Source organism: Mirounga leonina, unplaced genomic scaffold (genome assembly GCF_011800145.1).
Source record: "Mirounga leonina isolate KUSES-001 unplaced genomic scaffold, KU_Mleo_1.0 Mir_115, whole genome shotgun sequence".
In the NCBI taxonomy this organism is placed as follows: domain Eukaryota; kingdom Metazoa; phylum Chordata; class Mammalia; order Carnivora; family Phocidae; genus Mirounga; species Mirounga leonina.
Genome location: NW_023270268.1, coordinates 62,622,535 through 62,639,439, shown reverse-complemented (window position 1 = coordinate 62,639,439; position 16,905 = coordinate 62,622,535). Strand labels below are relative to the sequence as shown.

At 38.0% G+C, this 16,905-nt stretch overlaps 1 pseudogene; it reads left to right on the top strand.

Moving 5' to 3' along the window:
- The first annotated feature begins 15,287 nt into the window (after positions 1–15,287).
- LOC117999557 lies at positions 15,288–16,378 on the top strand (annotated as a pseudogene).
- Positions 16,379–16,905: the final 527 nt, after the last annotated feature.

Below are 16,905 nucleotides of genomic sequence, written 5' to 3'. Positions count from 1 at the left end.
GGGCCACAGGCCCTGATAGCAGTAGAAATAAAATAATGACTATTAGAACCTAATGTACAGATTTACATAATTGGTTTGGGGAGTGTTGGGAATAATTTCATCAAGAGTGTCAATTCCCTTGACCATCAAGGACTTGTTGAGGTGCTCCCCAACATTAATGTTCTGCTCTAGTGCAGCAACACCTTCGTTCATTCCTAGCTGTAATAAGCCCTTAATGGCCCTGTTTGAATAGTTCACATCTTCTACCAATAGTTACCAAGATCCTCCTGTCATTCTTTGTTGAGCATTGTGAATACAAGGGAGTAAAAACAGCCTACTCCTAGTATGGTTAGGGAAACACCAAATAATGCTATACAAACTGTTTCAAGTACAACAAAGGAGAGGAGTTTCTAAAAGCAATTTGATCTAGTAAAGGTAACGAAGTATTTGAGCTGACTTAAAACAGACATGGTAGTAACTGGGAAAAGGGAAAAGGGTGTTTTGGGCAGAGGTAAAGTTCTCAGCACTTTGAGAATCTGGTTGGTATAGAGTACATTTGGAATAGAGTGGTGGTTATGAGGAAAATTTGGAAAGGTAAGGTGGAAACCAGCCCATGCAGGACAGAAAAACGTTTTAATCTTGAGAGCAATGGGAAGCTACTGAATTTTAAGTGAACAGTAATGTGATCCAATGAGATGTGCATTTTGAAAAAGATGTACGGCTGCATTGTGGAAAATCGTTTTCAGAGGGGTCATAGTAGATGCAAGGAGACCGGAAGGTATATGGCAGTATCCTGTGGCTATGGTAGGTAGCATTGGGGTGTTGGAGGAGATGGGGAAAAGTGGACAGATTTTAAGAGATTTCAGAAGATAAAATCTGGGACTTGGTGGTAGGGAGAAGAGTTGAGGGTGACATAATTGACTAGAAGATTGCATATGCTGAGTTTGGTCACAATAGGGGAAGGCAGGAGTAGGGGGGAAGTTCATTTTAGGCCAGGCTGAAGTTGAGGTCCACAAGATGTCCTTCTGAGGAAGGGTCTAAGTGAAGATGTCCACTAGTCTGTGCATAGGTGATAATAAACAGTGGGGAGGAGTGAAATTGCCTGTGGGGAGTGTAGAGTGAGGATTAAGTGTTGCAGACACCAAATGCCTCTATTCATCCCCTAGAGTGATCCTTCCAAATGATCTGATTGTGTTATTCAGATGTTTAAAATTATTCTTCAAAGTTAATTTAACATTAATGTGTGTTCAAGCCTGTGTACACTAAACCTTTAAGGAGTTGGCGGGTTAGTTGAGACAAGCGAATTTATTTATTTAACAATTTATTGAAAGCCATCTGCAGAATGCAGTATCACAAGTAGAAACACTTGTCTTTGTGAAGCTTATACTCCAGTGAGGAAGACAGATGGTAAAGTAAAATGTATGGTACATGGTAAATATTATGAGAAAAATAAGGGAGATAGGGAAGGTAAGGCGGAGGGAGTGTTGCACTTGTAAATAGGGTCAGGAAAGGCTTTACCAAGAAGGGTTCAGCGTAAAGACCTAAAGGAGCTAGTGGATCCAACTAGATACTTATGGGAGAAGCATCCAGGCAGGCAGAAAGACTAGCAGAACAAAGGCCCTGAGGCAGGGGTGCCTCTGGTATATTCAAGGAACAATAAGATTTCTGTGATCCGAGCTGAATGTGTGGTGGAGAGTAGAAGGAGGTGAAATTAGAAAGGTGAAAGGGGTATGTGTGTGTGCTTGGCAGAGGGTGGGTGGGGAGTGGAGGATGGGGTGTATGAGTTCCATTAAGCCAAAATGTAGCTGCTTAAAACTGTCAACTTACGGTTTCTGAGGGTCAAGAACCTAAGAAGCAGCTTAGCTGGGTGGGTCTGATTGAGGATTTCATGAAGTGAAAGGCTGTGAGCCTTGGCTGCAGTCATGCAAAAGTTAGCAAACTACTGCTTGTTTTTGCAAATAAAGTTTTATTGGAGCTGCAGTCCTGAACATTATTTTTCAAATTGTATAAAATGGCAGAAGTGAATAGTTGCAATAGGGACTATAGGACCTGCAAGACCTAAACTATTTACTATCTGGCTCTTTAAGAAAATCTTTCTTTTGGGCTTGACTGGAGCTAATGATCTACTTCCAAGGTTGTTGGTAGAATATGTGTCTTGCCAGGTGCATTCTGCATGGAGCTGCTCATGACATAGCAGCTGGTTTTTCCTAGAGTGAGTGATCCAAGCCAGGAGGAGAAAGCAACCAAGACAGAGGTTCCAGTGTTTATAACCTAATCTCAGAAGTATTATGCCATTGCTTCTCCTTTATTCTATTGAGCACACAGACCAAACTTGGAAGAGTGAGAAGGGATTGCACAAGAGTTTGAATACCAGGAGGTGGGGATCTATCCAAGGCCATCTTGGAGGCTGGCTACTACAGGAGATATCAAGTAGGGAGAGCTGTGCAGGCCATCTGCTTCAGCTATTTTCCTGAGTACAATGAGGAACTACTAGTAGACTTGAGCTGAGAAGTGTTATCTGACATATTTTAAATGAATGATTACAGTGGAGTATTTTGTTAGTCTATGGTAAGAAGCTACGGGAATTCAGAGAATCTTGGACTAGGCATTCTGACATGTGACTTCACAGTTTGGAAGCTATGAAGAATAAAGTCTTTCTGAAGGGCTAAAAGAGTCTCAGATTTTCTTTGCCTTGCAGCATCTCTACATGAACTGAAAAGTTTTTTTTTAACTTGATTGGTTTTTGTTTTTTAATTTTTTTAATTGGTATATATTTTTCCATTCAATTCTGCTATATGTATTTGTATCCATAAATAATATATAACATTGTTTTGTGTCATTTTATAATTTGCAAAGTGGTCCCAACCTATGTATATCCTTTTGAATTTATACACTGAGTACAATTGTTCATGAGATTTGTGTTGATACGTACAGATCTGGTCAGGTTTTTTTTTTTATTTCTATGTAGTTTTCCATTGTATGAATATTTACATTCCCTGTGATTACCAATATTATATGAATTTATTTTTACTATTTTTATTTTGTGTTTTTCCTGTTTATGCTTTTCCCTTCCTGCCCTTATTTAGGGGGAAAGGGAGTATCATGTGTTCTTCTTCTTCTTTTTTAATGGTTAACCTTATCTCCCAACCCCTACCTGCTGGCCCTCCACACATACAACCTCTGGCAACCACCAGTCTGTTCTTCATATCTATGGTCTTGGTGAATATATATTACATATATATTATATATATTATATATATAATATATATTCCACATATAAGAAAGATCACATAGTGTTTGTCTTTCTGGGACTTATATTTCATTTAGGATATTGCCCTCAACATCCATCCTTATCAAAAATGTCAAGATTTCATTCTTTTTTATGACTGAATAATATTCCATTGTGTGTGGGTATCACAATGTCTTTATCCATTGATGGACATTTATGTTGTTTCCGTATCTTGGCTATTATAAGTAATGCTGCAGTGAACATGGTGGTGCATCTATCCTTTTGACTTAGTGTCTTTATTTTCTTTGGGTAAATACCCAGAAGTGGAATTGCTAGATCATATAGTAGTTCTATTTTTAATTTTTTGAGGAATCTCCTTACTGTTGTCCATAGTGGCTGCACTGGTTTACAGTCCTACTAATAATGAATATCTTCACCAATACTTGTTATTTCTAGTCTTTCTGATAACAGCCATTTAACAGGTATGAGGTGATATCTCACTGTGGTTTTGATTTGCGTTTGCATGATAATTAACGGTGAAGAGCATCTGTTCATGTCCTTGTTGGCCATTTGTATATCTTCTTAGGAAAAATGTCTATTCAGATCTTCTGCCCATTTTTTAATTGGATTCTTTTTTTTTTTTTTTTTTTGCTATTGAGTTGTATGAGTTCATTATATATTTTGGATATTAACCTCTCATTAGGTATATGATTTGTGTATATTGTCTCCCTTTCACTATGTTGCTTTTTCACTTTGTTGTTCATTTGTTGTTTATTTCATTCATAAACTTGTTTGTTTCTCTAAATTTTAGTGTTTAAAAAATAAGGACTCTTAAAGCATAACTATTCTACCATTATCACACCTATACCAAATGAACAATATTTTCTTATGTTATTCAATGTTCAGTCAATGCTAAATTTCCCCATATACCTCATAACTTTTAAATTGTGCAAATCAAGGTTGTAATAAGATCCAAGTGTTACAATGAAATGATGTCTCTAAAACCGCCTTTAACCTAGAGATTCTGACTCTCTCTCTCTCTCCCCACCCCCTACTCCCCAATTTATTTGTTGATCAAACTGAGTCATTTGTTCTGTAGAATTTTCTGCAATCTGAATTTCCAATCCCAGTGGTGTCATTTAACATATTCCTCTGTCTGCTGTGTTTCCTGTGAATTGCTAGTTAGATCTAGAAGCTTGATCAAATATTAGATTCAAGATTGATTCTTTTTTGGCTAGAATACTTATAGCTGTCATTGTGTACATCTATTAAGAGTAATATAATGTTTGCTTTCCTCTTTTGTCATGTTTGCTCCGCTGATGACCACTGCCTAGATTCATCATTTCCCTAGGAGATGTCAAATGGGGAAACTCTTAATTCTATCATTCTTTTTTCATTTACTGGCTGGAATGCACCTAAAAGAGGTACTTTGCCTTATCAACCCCAAGGTACAGTTCCTTCCTATAAGGAAGATAGGATAAGTACTTGCTTCTTTTCCGTTATGTACTAATTTTTCAAGTTAAAATATTTGATATGTTTTACCCATTATAATTACTTTTATTGATACTCAAATGGTCCCATATTTGACCAATGGGAGCCTCTTCAACTTGGCTCCTGAGTCCTGTGACAGAACCTCATTAGCGTTTTATTGCTTCCTTGGTCTCTGGTATAAGATATTCTAGCTCTTCCAAATTTCCTTCCCCAGATCTGGAATCATCCATTTCTCCAAGGAACTCTGGATCATGTTCTAGGTGCTAGACATGTTCATTGCTATTGTGTTGGTCATTGTTTCTCGGCCTTTTCAATGGACAGAGCAAGGAAATAAATACATGTTTGTTTTTCAAAATATGTAAGGAATTTATACTGATACTTCCAATTCAAATTTAGCATGACAGAGTTTTTACCTCATCTATTGTATCATCCTATTTCCTTTCTCCATGCTGAAAATTTCAATGGCACTAACATAAGTACTTGCTTTACCTCATAATACGTACATAATAGTCCCCCAAAAGCAATACCAATATTACTTCCTGTAATATAATTACTTTACAATTAAGATTGTTTTGCAGTTCTTTTTGTCCTTATGGTATATCCCACTAGGAATGAACAAAGTCCTATGTTTGAAAGCCACTAGAAATGATTCATCTCTCTCTGGTTTTGGCACAAACTTGATATACAGGTTCATTTGTTTCATTTTACTTTGGACTTTTAAAAGTTTACTTAAAATCTTTTTGTATTTTATGATTCTGTAATATATTTACAAGGTTCCAAAGCCCAAAACAAATTATGTTCACAGAAGTCTAGCTCCTTGTATTAGTCCCCTTCATTCCAGGTCCTCCCTCCCCCTGCACATAACCATTTAAGAAGAAATTTATGGTTTATCCATCCACTTTTTTAAAAGGTATATGCCATTATTTAAATGATAACCTACTGTACATTACCTTTTTTCACTTCATAATGTCCTGGAGTCAGTCACTTCTGTGTGGATATAGCATAGTTTACTCAATCAGTTCCCTACTAATGGGCATTTGAGTTGTTTCCAACATTTTGCTATAATTAGTGCTGCAGTGAAAAGCCTCCTGCACATGCCTTTTCTTATTTTTGCCATTAAATCTCTGGAGTGGATTTGTAGAAGTGAGATTCCTAGGTCAAAAGATAAATGAATGTGTAATACGTATTGCCAAATCCTACCCCCCCACACACACTATCCTTCCTACCAGCAATGTATGAAAAAGTCCCTTTTCCTGTGGACTTACCAACAGATTATAGTGTCCATTTTAAGTTTTTTGGTCTATCTGATAGATGAGACGTAATTTTCAGGATAGTTTAAATTTTCATTTCTCTTAGGAGTGAGAAGGAGTGCCACTTCATAAATTAAGGACCATTTGCATTTCTTTTCCTGTGGGCTGCCTGCTGATATCTGTAGGACATACATGGGATTCTTGGTCTTTTTATTCTTTATTTTTAGAAGCTCCCTCTAGAGTAAGGCTATTAAACCCTTGTCTGTGATGCTTGTTGCACATTTTCTTTTGTCACCTGTCTTTTCCCCATATTGATGGTGTTTATTTTCTCTTGTTGCTTTAGAAGCATTATTTTTATTTTTATGTAATTAAATCTATTAATCTTTTCCTCATTACTTCAGGATTTTGAGCCATGGTTGAAGACTTCATTCATTTTCTTCCAGTGCTCATATGGTTTCACTTTTAAAATTTAAGTCTACCTTCTATTTTGAATTTATCCTGGTTTACAGTTTGACACATAAATCCAACTTACATTTCTTTTTCCCATGTAGCTACCCACTTACACTGTTAACCCTCATTAAAAAGTTCTGAGGAAGCTCGAATTAGCATTGATTTTCCTACTCTTCTGGAAATCCTTGTTTGTGGTTATGCTGAGGTGGTTGCAGTATCTACATTGACCGCTTTAGTGTGCCCACTCTTTTACAAGCTGGATGATTTAAATGCCGGAAGGGCCACTCTTAAATGATACGTTACCATTTATAAAGGCTTCTTTTCTGATCTTTCAGCAGCCCTGGGTGGCATGATATTATCTTCCCCACTTTGCATATGAGGAAATGAGTCTCAGATGAACTGGCTTGCCCAAGATCACACCATGCCATCCATCTCTCAGTCCTAACCCAGTGCTTCTCCCATCCTGGGGCTGAGCTACTTCTTCGCTGCTCAAGGCCATGGTCAGGCACGGGGCAGTGGAGGACCCAAGGTCGAGACCCTGCCTGTGCTTCCTCCTGGCCCTATAACCTTGGCCTGAGCTCTTTGCAACCTCAGCTTCCTCATCTATATGTAAAGAAGTGGTTGCAAATAGGCCATTGTTTATCAGAGTTTAGGAACCCTGCCTCCTTTTGATAAATGGATACTTTGTGTTGCCCTGCTGGTTCTGATTGCCCTCCCCATGATATGACTGATGCATAAATATGCACACCAACCAAGGTTTTTTGGGATTTCTATTCCAAAACACAGCAAAATAATGTTCTTTAAATTTCCCAAATATAAACTTACAGCGTTAAATAAGTTTTTTTAAGACATGCATGCTCCTTGAGAGTAGCATATGCCCCCTCCCCAGCTTGATGTGGTGAAGTTTTTCCCTGCCCTAGGTTTCTATGATTCAAAAAAACGGACTGGGAATCAGGGATCTACTAGCTCAGTTATGATTGATTGGATATGTTTTCCCCCAAGGGAGAGATCTATTTTTTTTTAAGATTGTATTTATTTATTTGTCAGAGAGAGAGAGAGCAAGCGCACAAGCAAGGGGAACGACAAGCAGAGAGAGAAGCAGGCTCCCCACTGAGCAAGGAGCCCCATGCGGGACTCAATCCCAGGACCCTGGGATCATGACCTGAGCCAAAGGCAGACGCTTCACCAACTGAGCCACTCAGGCATCCCAGGATCTATTAACATACAAATACTCTCTCCGTATCTCTCTGAGGCAGGGTGGTGAATTATACAGATCCCAGGCATGTCACAATTGTGGGGTCATTGATTTCTGTTCTGCCAGGCCCTGTCCTGAGAGCTTATGGGTGACTTAAGATATGTTCTCTGTACTCAAGGAGTCTGCAGTTCTAATGGGGGAAGCAAACATAGGAACAAACAACCTTAGGTAACTGTGGTTAGTGCCATGATAGAGACATAGCAAGGTGCTTTGGAAACACCTATACCATGAGCAGTGGGAAAGGGAATCCAGAATAGCCTTCTGGAGGATGTGGCTGACCCTGAGCTGTATTTAAGGAAGGACAGGAATTAATGGAACAAAGAAGAACAAAGGGATTCTAGGCTATGGAGGGGTGGTGCCAGTGGCTACTACTCACTGGGGGCCTTCTCTTTTAGAATCTTTATATCCTACATCTCATTTAATCTCTCTAGCCATCCTGCAAGTTAGCTATTACTTCCCTTTCAAACAAATCAGAAAAGCAAGGGCTGAGAGTGCTAAACACCCATGGTCACACAGGTTCCAAATTAACACCTCAACCCAGGCCTGCCTGAGTTCAATGCTCATGCTCTGTAAATGGCTCAGTGTAAACATGTTTCTAAACGTCTCTCTGCCAGGTAATCCTTTCTCACAGTGATGCACATTCAGCTGGCTCCATTCAGCTTCTTGGGAGAACCAAGTTTTGTTGTTGTTGTTGTTGTTGTTTTTCCCCTGTCTGAGACCCACAAATTGGCTTGATAGAGGTTGTCTGGCAAACATGTTTGTTGTAATAAAATCAATCATGGGAGCTGGCCCACTGCTTGGAAGGAACAGCAGGGAAGATTCCTTACTTCATCACCCCTATACTTTTAGGCATGAAACAAGCTTTTACAATGGGACTTTTTCTCTCCCTTTTCAGCTGAGGCCCCAAAAACTGAGAACAAAACTAAAGGTGCCAAATATGCCCACTTTCCAAAGTGAGGTGTTTACAGTCCCTGCAGAGCTTACAAAAGAGCTGCTCCAGTTCCAGTTTTGTAAGCCTTAGTTCACTACCTACATGCAGGACATATGAGAAGTTGAAGACTCCTGGATGTTTGACTCACCCTTGAGAAATTAAGGCCAAAGGCAGTGACTAGAGCAGTTACCCTACAATGGCAGAGTAATGAGAGGTGTGTTTCCACAAATGCAGGGATAAACGAGTGTTTCTTCTGGAACAGATGTGGTCCATAGGGAAGACCAGGCCTGGGTCAAGTTTTCGTCCACCTAATAGAACTACCTGGAAGAAAGACGGATCCTCAAATGAAAGGAATCTGTATAGAATGGGCCACCAAATACTCAGGGGCTACAGGTAGTAAGTGAAAAGTCTAGGAAAATGCATTGCCCAGGTCACAACTGTTGCAGCTAAGGATTCGCAGTGATAAATCTTTGAGAAATTCAGAAATGTATCCTTCAAGAGAAATAAAAAGCCTTAAACTTCTTGTCCAGAGATCCACACCACCAAACCATAGCTCTTAAATCAGAATTTTTCTGCTCCTTCCTTTTTTCTGTGGCACCCCCCTGCATTTCCAGCCCAACCCTGGAGGAGCCAAAGGCAGCTACTGAGGTTGGGGGAGGGGCACACTTGGAACCTGGCACACAAATTAATCCCACCACCTTTTTCTCTTTGCTCAAGCTGCAACACAGGTGTGCTAACACTTCGACAGAATTTTTGGTTTACTTCTTTTCCTTCCTCACTAGACTGTGAATACTTCAAGGTCAAATTGATCTCTGTGTGCATTTCTGGGTAAACTCCTAAAACTACAAATGGATCCCAAGTCAACTAATTAACATGACTTTTTATTCATAAATGTGGAAGGATCAACCAAGGATCACCCAAAATGAATAAAACAAACAACATCACAGAAAAACAAATGAGATGAACAAATTGAAACAACTGACCCAGAAATGGAAATACAAGGGACAGAAGAATTCCTCAGCCTAAAGGAAACTTGAATCCGCACACTGCAAGGGCCAACTGTAAGCCAGGCAGGATGTTCATGTGGAAAACCTCATATTTAGATACATCTTGAAGAAATTTCAGAACTCCAAAGGATAAAGAGAAAATCCTAAAAGCCTCCAGAAGGAAAACAAAACAAAGCAGTTTACCTATGAAGAAATTATCTTGAATGGGACCTACCCAGGGTTTCACTAAGTTTAGCAGCAGGAACATCTGGTTTTAATTTTAAACTGTAGCCCTCATCAACCACAAGAGTCCTTTGCTATTCCTGGACTTCATGTCACAAAGAGCCTACACCAGATGATTTCTGGGGTCTTTTTCACCTCAGATCTGCTGCCGATTCTTGTTGCTAAACTCCAGAGCTGATCTTGCCATTGGAGTTTACCTGATGAACCCCACCAAGCCGCTCCACTCCATCATTCTACAACATGCACAGCTGAGTTTTTTACTGCCTTATGCTTTAAAGGAGCATGTGCATTTGCTTCCTGAACACATGCTGATTCATCAATTCAATCTTTCTTGAGAACAGAAACAGTAGTTTAAAGTATAGTACTCTGTAAATAGAAAACACACAATAAACATCTGTTGGATTAATCTACCAACAAACTCCCATGAGCATCTGCAGTGCGTCTTGCACCACACAACATCGCAGAACTCAGAAAAGACCCTTCAGATCTCCTCCCAGAGTTTATCGGACTGTGTAAAACAGGACTCTAGTTCCAAGTGAATGTAATAGGTAGTACAACAACAACAAAACGCACAGAGGAATGCTCAGTTAAGCAAAATTAAACAACATTTCCTCACTTGGGGACTTTTCAGGTCTTTATTTGTGAGCCTCCATGCATTGGTTTACAAAAATGTACAGCATTTCCTCAACATACTGCATGATAGAACATTTTTACTTACCAACTCAAGAAGCATATTCTCTAGATCTATCTACTGGCTTCCAAGAAATGCAGTGGATAAAGAACATGTTAAATCACACCAGGATTCAATCAATTAGCCATATCTAGAATGTGAGACATTCTACAAGATAAATGACCAGTTTCTTCCACAACAAAGAAGTAGCATTAACCAAAGGGGATGAGGCTGTTGCAAAATAAAGAGACTTAAGAAAAAAATCAACCAAATATAATGTGTTGGATTATGATTCAAACAAATCAAATGTAAATGGATATTTTTGAGACAGCAAAGAAAATTGAACATGAACTGGGTATTAAAAAATGTAAGCATTACGCATTTAAAAACTTAACTGTTGCTAACTTTATTGGGTTTGATAGTGGTATTATGGTTATGTTTTTTTGTTAAGAGTCAACCAAAATAAAAAGGTAAACTGAGGCAAGCTTAAATTACTAGTAATAGAGTTTATTGGGGGATAGCAGAGGAACTGCAGTTTGGAAAATGTATGCTCTAGAAGGTACAGGTGAGTCTGTTTGGGGTGGACTGTATTTATGGGCACAGAGTGCAAAGAGGGGGAGTCTAGCCAGAGTCCACACAGTAAGTTTATTGGCTTGAGGAGGGTGCGAGTGTCTTGGTGGATGTTCATTGGTCAGGAGATAAGTGTCAGTCTTCTGTAAATCAGGCATTTATAGGAAATCAATCTCTCAGTTAAGTGTTGTTTTCCTGAACGTGCATATGTGAGATCATTTCCTCTGGTTCCATTTTAGATTGCAATTCTTTCACAAAAGATACATACTGAAATATTTACAGCTAAAATGATAAAATGTCTGGGATTTTCTTTTAAATAAAAACTGGTAGTGCTTTGTTCCTCCATATGAGTTTTTGTTACCTGGATGTCTTAACTTTGTAAATATTTGTTGTCCTTTACACATATGACTTGTGCACTTTTTGTGTGTAAGTTCCACTTCAAAAAATATTACGAAACATTTAATCTGTTGGATTTTTTAATTTACAAATAATACAAATAGATGGTTAAAAATTTAGTTCATACATAAAAGGGTATACAGTGAAAAGTATGTCTTCTTCCTCACCCCTGCTGACCGGTTTCTTCTCTCTGAGGCAACAACTATTACCAGTATTCATCTGGAGGCAATTTTATATTTGTATAAATATATGTGCAAGCATGTCTAGGACAGAGAAATCCATGTCAGTATGCATAGATTTTCTAGCTTTTAGTAGTTACACGTTATTTCCTTGTGAGTATTAGCACACTTTATTTGACGAGTCACCCAGTGCTGGGCATTAGGTGGCTTACAGATTTTGTGACTTCACATACTGGTTGTACGACTCTCCTTGCCTACAGATCTTAGTACTTATGGGTTTTTTAATGTTAATAGATGTGGCCAAATTGTTCTCCAAGATGTTTGCACTATTTAACCTCCGTTTCCACCCACCGGTATCTAGCTGAGTGCTTGTTTACAATCTACTGATGCATAAATAATAATGCCCTCAAGAGGGAGCTATTTCCAAAATGAATTGACCTTTGATTAGAACAGTTCTTATTCAAATACCTTAAACAAGGAAGACGTGGCTTATTTATATATAAAATTAATGCTGAGAAATGTCAACTGAAGTACTTCCCAAATAAAAGGTTTTCCCTTCTTAATGGTGTAATAAATAAATATAAATTTCAGAAAAATAAAATCAGTAAGAAAACTGAATTATCCTTATTTAACAAGAAAGCTAATGAGATAAACTGAAAATTTTGAAAGGATGGCTTTTTTACTTTGATGCCCTTTATCTCTGACCCTACCTTTTAGTCCCTGGTTCCACCTCTGCTAGATCATGCTGTTGTTTGTTTTAAAAATGCATGTGAGTTTGAGCCCCACATTGGGTGTGGAAATTACTTAAAAAAAAAAAAGCTTAAAAAAAAGAAAAGAAAAGAAAAATGCGTGTAAACCTCATGGGGCAGGCTCTTTCTTGTAGACAGTGAATCCTGTGTTTGGTTCAGGCTCAATATTTAAGTGCTGAGCCCAGCAAGCAGCTCAGAAGGTACTTCTTGAATAGGGTTAGTTTGTGGTCATCTGGGAAAAACAGTGGAGCAAAGGTGACTAGTCCTTGGGGAGAAGTAAGTGGCAGTACAGGAAAAGCTTTGTAACCTGTAGTGTTTCATGGGCTCCTTTAATAAGGATCTAAATCTCTCTCCAGAAAAATGCACACATTCAAGTTACACAATATTTTGCATGCAATCTTTAGGGGAGGAAAAAATTTTCTTTCTTCCCTTCTAGGTTCTTTAGCTAATCTAATACTTAAATTGACATAGGACAGGTTAACAGGAGAAAAACAAATTTAATTTTGCATGCACAAGAGCCCAATTTTTCATAAAAATACGGAAGTCAAGAAGGGACCAAAGCAGGAAGCTTTTATGCCTCTTAGACAGGGAAACAATGAATTTGTGAAGAATTGACAAAGCAAAGGGGTTTGGGCTTGGGGTAGCAAATTAATAAAGAAGTAACAAGATTTGTTTATGCAGCCTTCTCAGCCCTAAATTCTGTCTCTGGTGATAAGGATCCCTCCTTACCCTCCTGGTACAATGAAGGTGACTTTCACATGGGGAATTTATTTCCTACTTTCAGGGGGACAGAGGACGTTCTCATTATCCTTGCACTATTTCCCAAGTAATTTTAATTCGGGATAATCTATATGCCAAAGTGGCATATTTTGGGGTGGCATATTCTCCCCTTCAAATTCATAAGGCTTTATAGGCCCCTCAAGCCCTTGGCCTAGAAGGCTTACACAATTAAGTGCAATATATATATTTATATGTATATATATATGTATATGTGTATACATGTATATATATGATGAAATAGAGTATGAAATATAAATACACTTATGTTTTTATGTTTCAGAGTCCAAATCTAAGGAAAAGAGCAGATCTTGCAAAAGCTATGACTACGTTACTTTTGGTTCCTTTCTGGCTTAAAAAAAAAAAAGAGAGAGAGAGAGAGAGACACAGAGAAGAATCCACTGTGTGTGTGTGTGTGTGTGCATGTGTGTGACTGTGTATAGTCTACACATGCTTTATAGTTTTACTAACACTCATGGAAATATTCCTAGCTTCATGAAGGGCTGTAGTTGGATATTTTTTCCATTAGATGGAGCTATATCTTTGTTACAGGAGAATTTCATGAATTTTATAAAAGGAATAGTTTTATAGATGAAGAATTTTAAGGTGGAGCAAGAAAGAGATGCAAATTAAAATTGTTTTTGGAGTGGCCATGTTATTTCTAACTTTTGAAATATCTTGAGTTGTTAATATGGGTACATTTGCACAGGTCTTATGTTTTTTACACGCTACTGATATAAAGCATATTTTAAAAACTTTGCTTTATGTGACCCCCTTCAAAAAGGCCCAAACCAAATTTTTCTCCTAGAACGATGGCTGTTAATAGTATTTCAATTAGCATATTTCTACATACAGGTCCACAATCAGTTGTTTGTGATTCTGAAATCCAAAAACCAGATTTTGCAAATAAAAAACCCAAGAAATTCAGCTAAATTTGAATTCGGTATAAAACACTAAATAGCATTTCTAGTGTAAGTATGTTCAATGCACTATTTGGGACATATACAAAAAGTTATGTGTTGTTTATCTGAAATTCAAATTTAACTGGGCATTCTGTATTTTGCCGTATAACCCGTTCTGAAAACCAAAGAGTTTTGTAACTTATTTGATGGGAAAATATAGCCTATACTGAGGTGAGGCTATTTATGGTCTTCTCCTCACTTAGTGTGAATGTTTGTATTAATCACTCCAGAAATAGTAACATGTTTGATTACGGGTACTGCCCTAGCTCCATTGGAGGTATCGCATAAAAATGGTATTTGTGCCATGTTATCTTTTCAAATTTAGAAAACTACTGAATTCCAAAATACAGCTATCTCCAAGGTTTTTAGAGAAGAGATTATGAATCTAGGGTAAATTTTTTTTTTGGAATAAGAAAAATAATTATGCAAAAGGTTATTTTTGAAGGTACTATGAGAAATTTTAAAAATCCAAAATTAGTTCATTATAGGTAATATAACTAGACCTTCTAATTTCCTTTTGAAAAGTACGTCTTGGTCTTCTGCTGTCTTTAAGAAAGTCAGAAAAATAACGTAGAGGACAGTGTACCTACAATTCAAACTGCAGAGAAGGTGGAGAAATCATGTGGTCCTCTCTGGACAAAACAAAATCACCTTAGCCTCTGAAAGAGAGGTGGTCATCTTTCCTTTCCTTCAAACAAAACAAACCCTATGGAAGGAGACTGCCTAACTTCCTTGGCATTATGTTCCAGAATGCTCTGACTTTTGCTACTTAGGAAATGCTTTCTAATTTGTCTTAAATTTGTCTGCTTTCTGTAGATATTTAATAGAATACCTGTTGATTTTCTTCTCAGATTTCTATTTCCAGTTTAAATAATCTCAGTTCCCTTCAAAATTCTTCCATTATAACCATTTACCAAACTCTATTATTACTAAACAATTAACCTTAATCTTGTATAGATACAAAATTATACACACACACACACACACACACGAATTATGCTCCAGAGCAGGGTCAGTGTTTATGTTGTATTTACTAGGTCATTTCCTGCTAGGTCTTTTTTATCACATCAATTTCTTCTACTGACTTTGAAAATAGGTTTTTGCTCAATGAACTACCTAGTGTTCCCTTTTTCTTTTCCGTATCTGTATATACTGCATGCATCTTCATAAATGCTGGAGGTTAAGAATGTGTGGTTTAGCATTCCTGAATCCACACTTCTGCAGGAAGCCACAGCCAGACCGCACTGGAACCCTGTTGACAATGAGGTCACTGTTTAGAGCCCTCAGGGGAGGATTCATCAAATTGAGAATGCAACAGAAGCTGTCAGACAAGGTTCAGCCACAGTTGGTCTGAAATCAAAACCCCATGCAGTGCTGGTTGCATTGAAGAGAGCACAGTCAGAGCTTGCAGCTCATCAGAAAAAAATTCTCCATGTTGACAACCATATTGGTATCTCAATTACAGGACTTACTGCTGATGCTAGACTGTTACGGAATGTTATGCGCCAGGAGTGTTTGGATTCCAGATTTGTATTTGATAGACCTCTTCCTGTGTCTCATCTTGTATCTCTAATTGGAAGCAAGACCCAGATACCAACGCGACGATATGGCCAGAGACCGTATGGGGTTGGCCTACTTATTGCTGGTTATGATATGGGCCCTCACATTTTCCAAACCTGTCCATCTGCCAACTGTTTTGACTGTAGAGCCACGTCCATTGGAGCCCGTTCTCAATCAGCTGGTACTTACTTGGAGAGACATATGTCTGGGTTTATGGAGTGCAATTTGAATGAACTGGCTAAATGTGATCTGTGTGCCTTACAAGAGACACTTCCTACAACAACCTTCCTAACAAAGGTTCTGTCCTGGAAACAAAGAATGTTTCCATTGGAATTGTTGATAAAGACTTGGAGATTACGATTTATGATGATGATGATGTATCTCCATTCCTGGAAGGTCTTGAAGAAAGATCACAGAGAAAGGCACAGCCTGCTGAACCTGCTGACGAGCCTACAGAAAAGCTTGATGAACCAATGGAACATTAAGTCACAAACCAACCAGTCTATATGTGCATTATCAAATATGTAAGAATGTGGAGCACGTACTGATGACAATAATCTATACTTTGAACCAAAAGATGCAAGGAGGTCTTAAGGTATGTTTTAGGAATCAGTCCAGATGTGTTTTTCCCAAGCAACTCATCTGAAACCATATAATGGTGTGCATTTCTCTTTGAGAGGGTCTATATAATCATTTTCTAGAAAGTATAGTTATCTGTACTAATGTTTTTATATGAAGAACATAGTGTCTTTGTGGTTTTAAAGACAACTGTGAAATAAAATTGTTTCACCTGCCTGTGGAAAAAAAAAAAAAAGAATGTGTGGCTTATTGTTTTCTGCATAAATGCTTGATGCCTAAAAATGATTTTTTTCTTCTTATGTGACTCAGGTAGGGAGAAAACTTCAAAGTTGGATTTGAACTTGAGATCATTTCCTTCATTATTAAAACAAAAACATAATTCTGTGGGGTTTTTTTTTTCCCCTGTCTTGCATTATAAAAGCCATCCCTGATCTGTAGCTGTCTGGATTTTGATTTGGGTATTTCACACTCATTTATGCGAGGGTTATACAGACATCTTTTGATTGTACAAGGATATAGACATTGTATAGTAGTTTAGAATGAAGCTCTGGAGAAAACCTGGCTTTGTCCCAGGGGCCTCCCTCAGTGTAAACTGGGGTGCGGAAACCCATTACAAGGGCTTGTTGTGGCCACTTAGTGTGAATGTAAC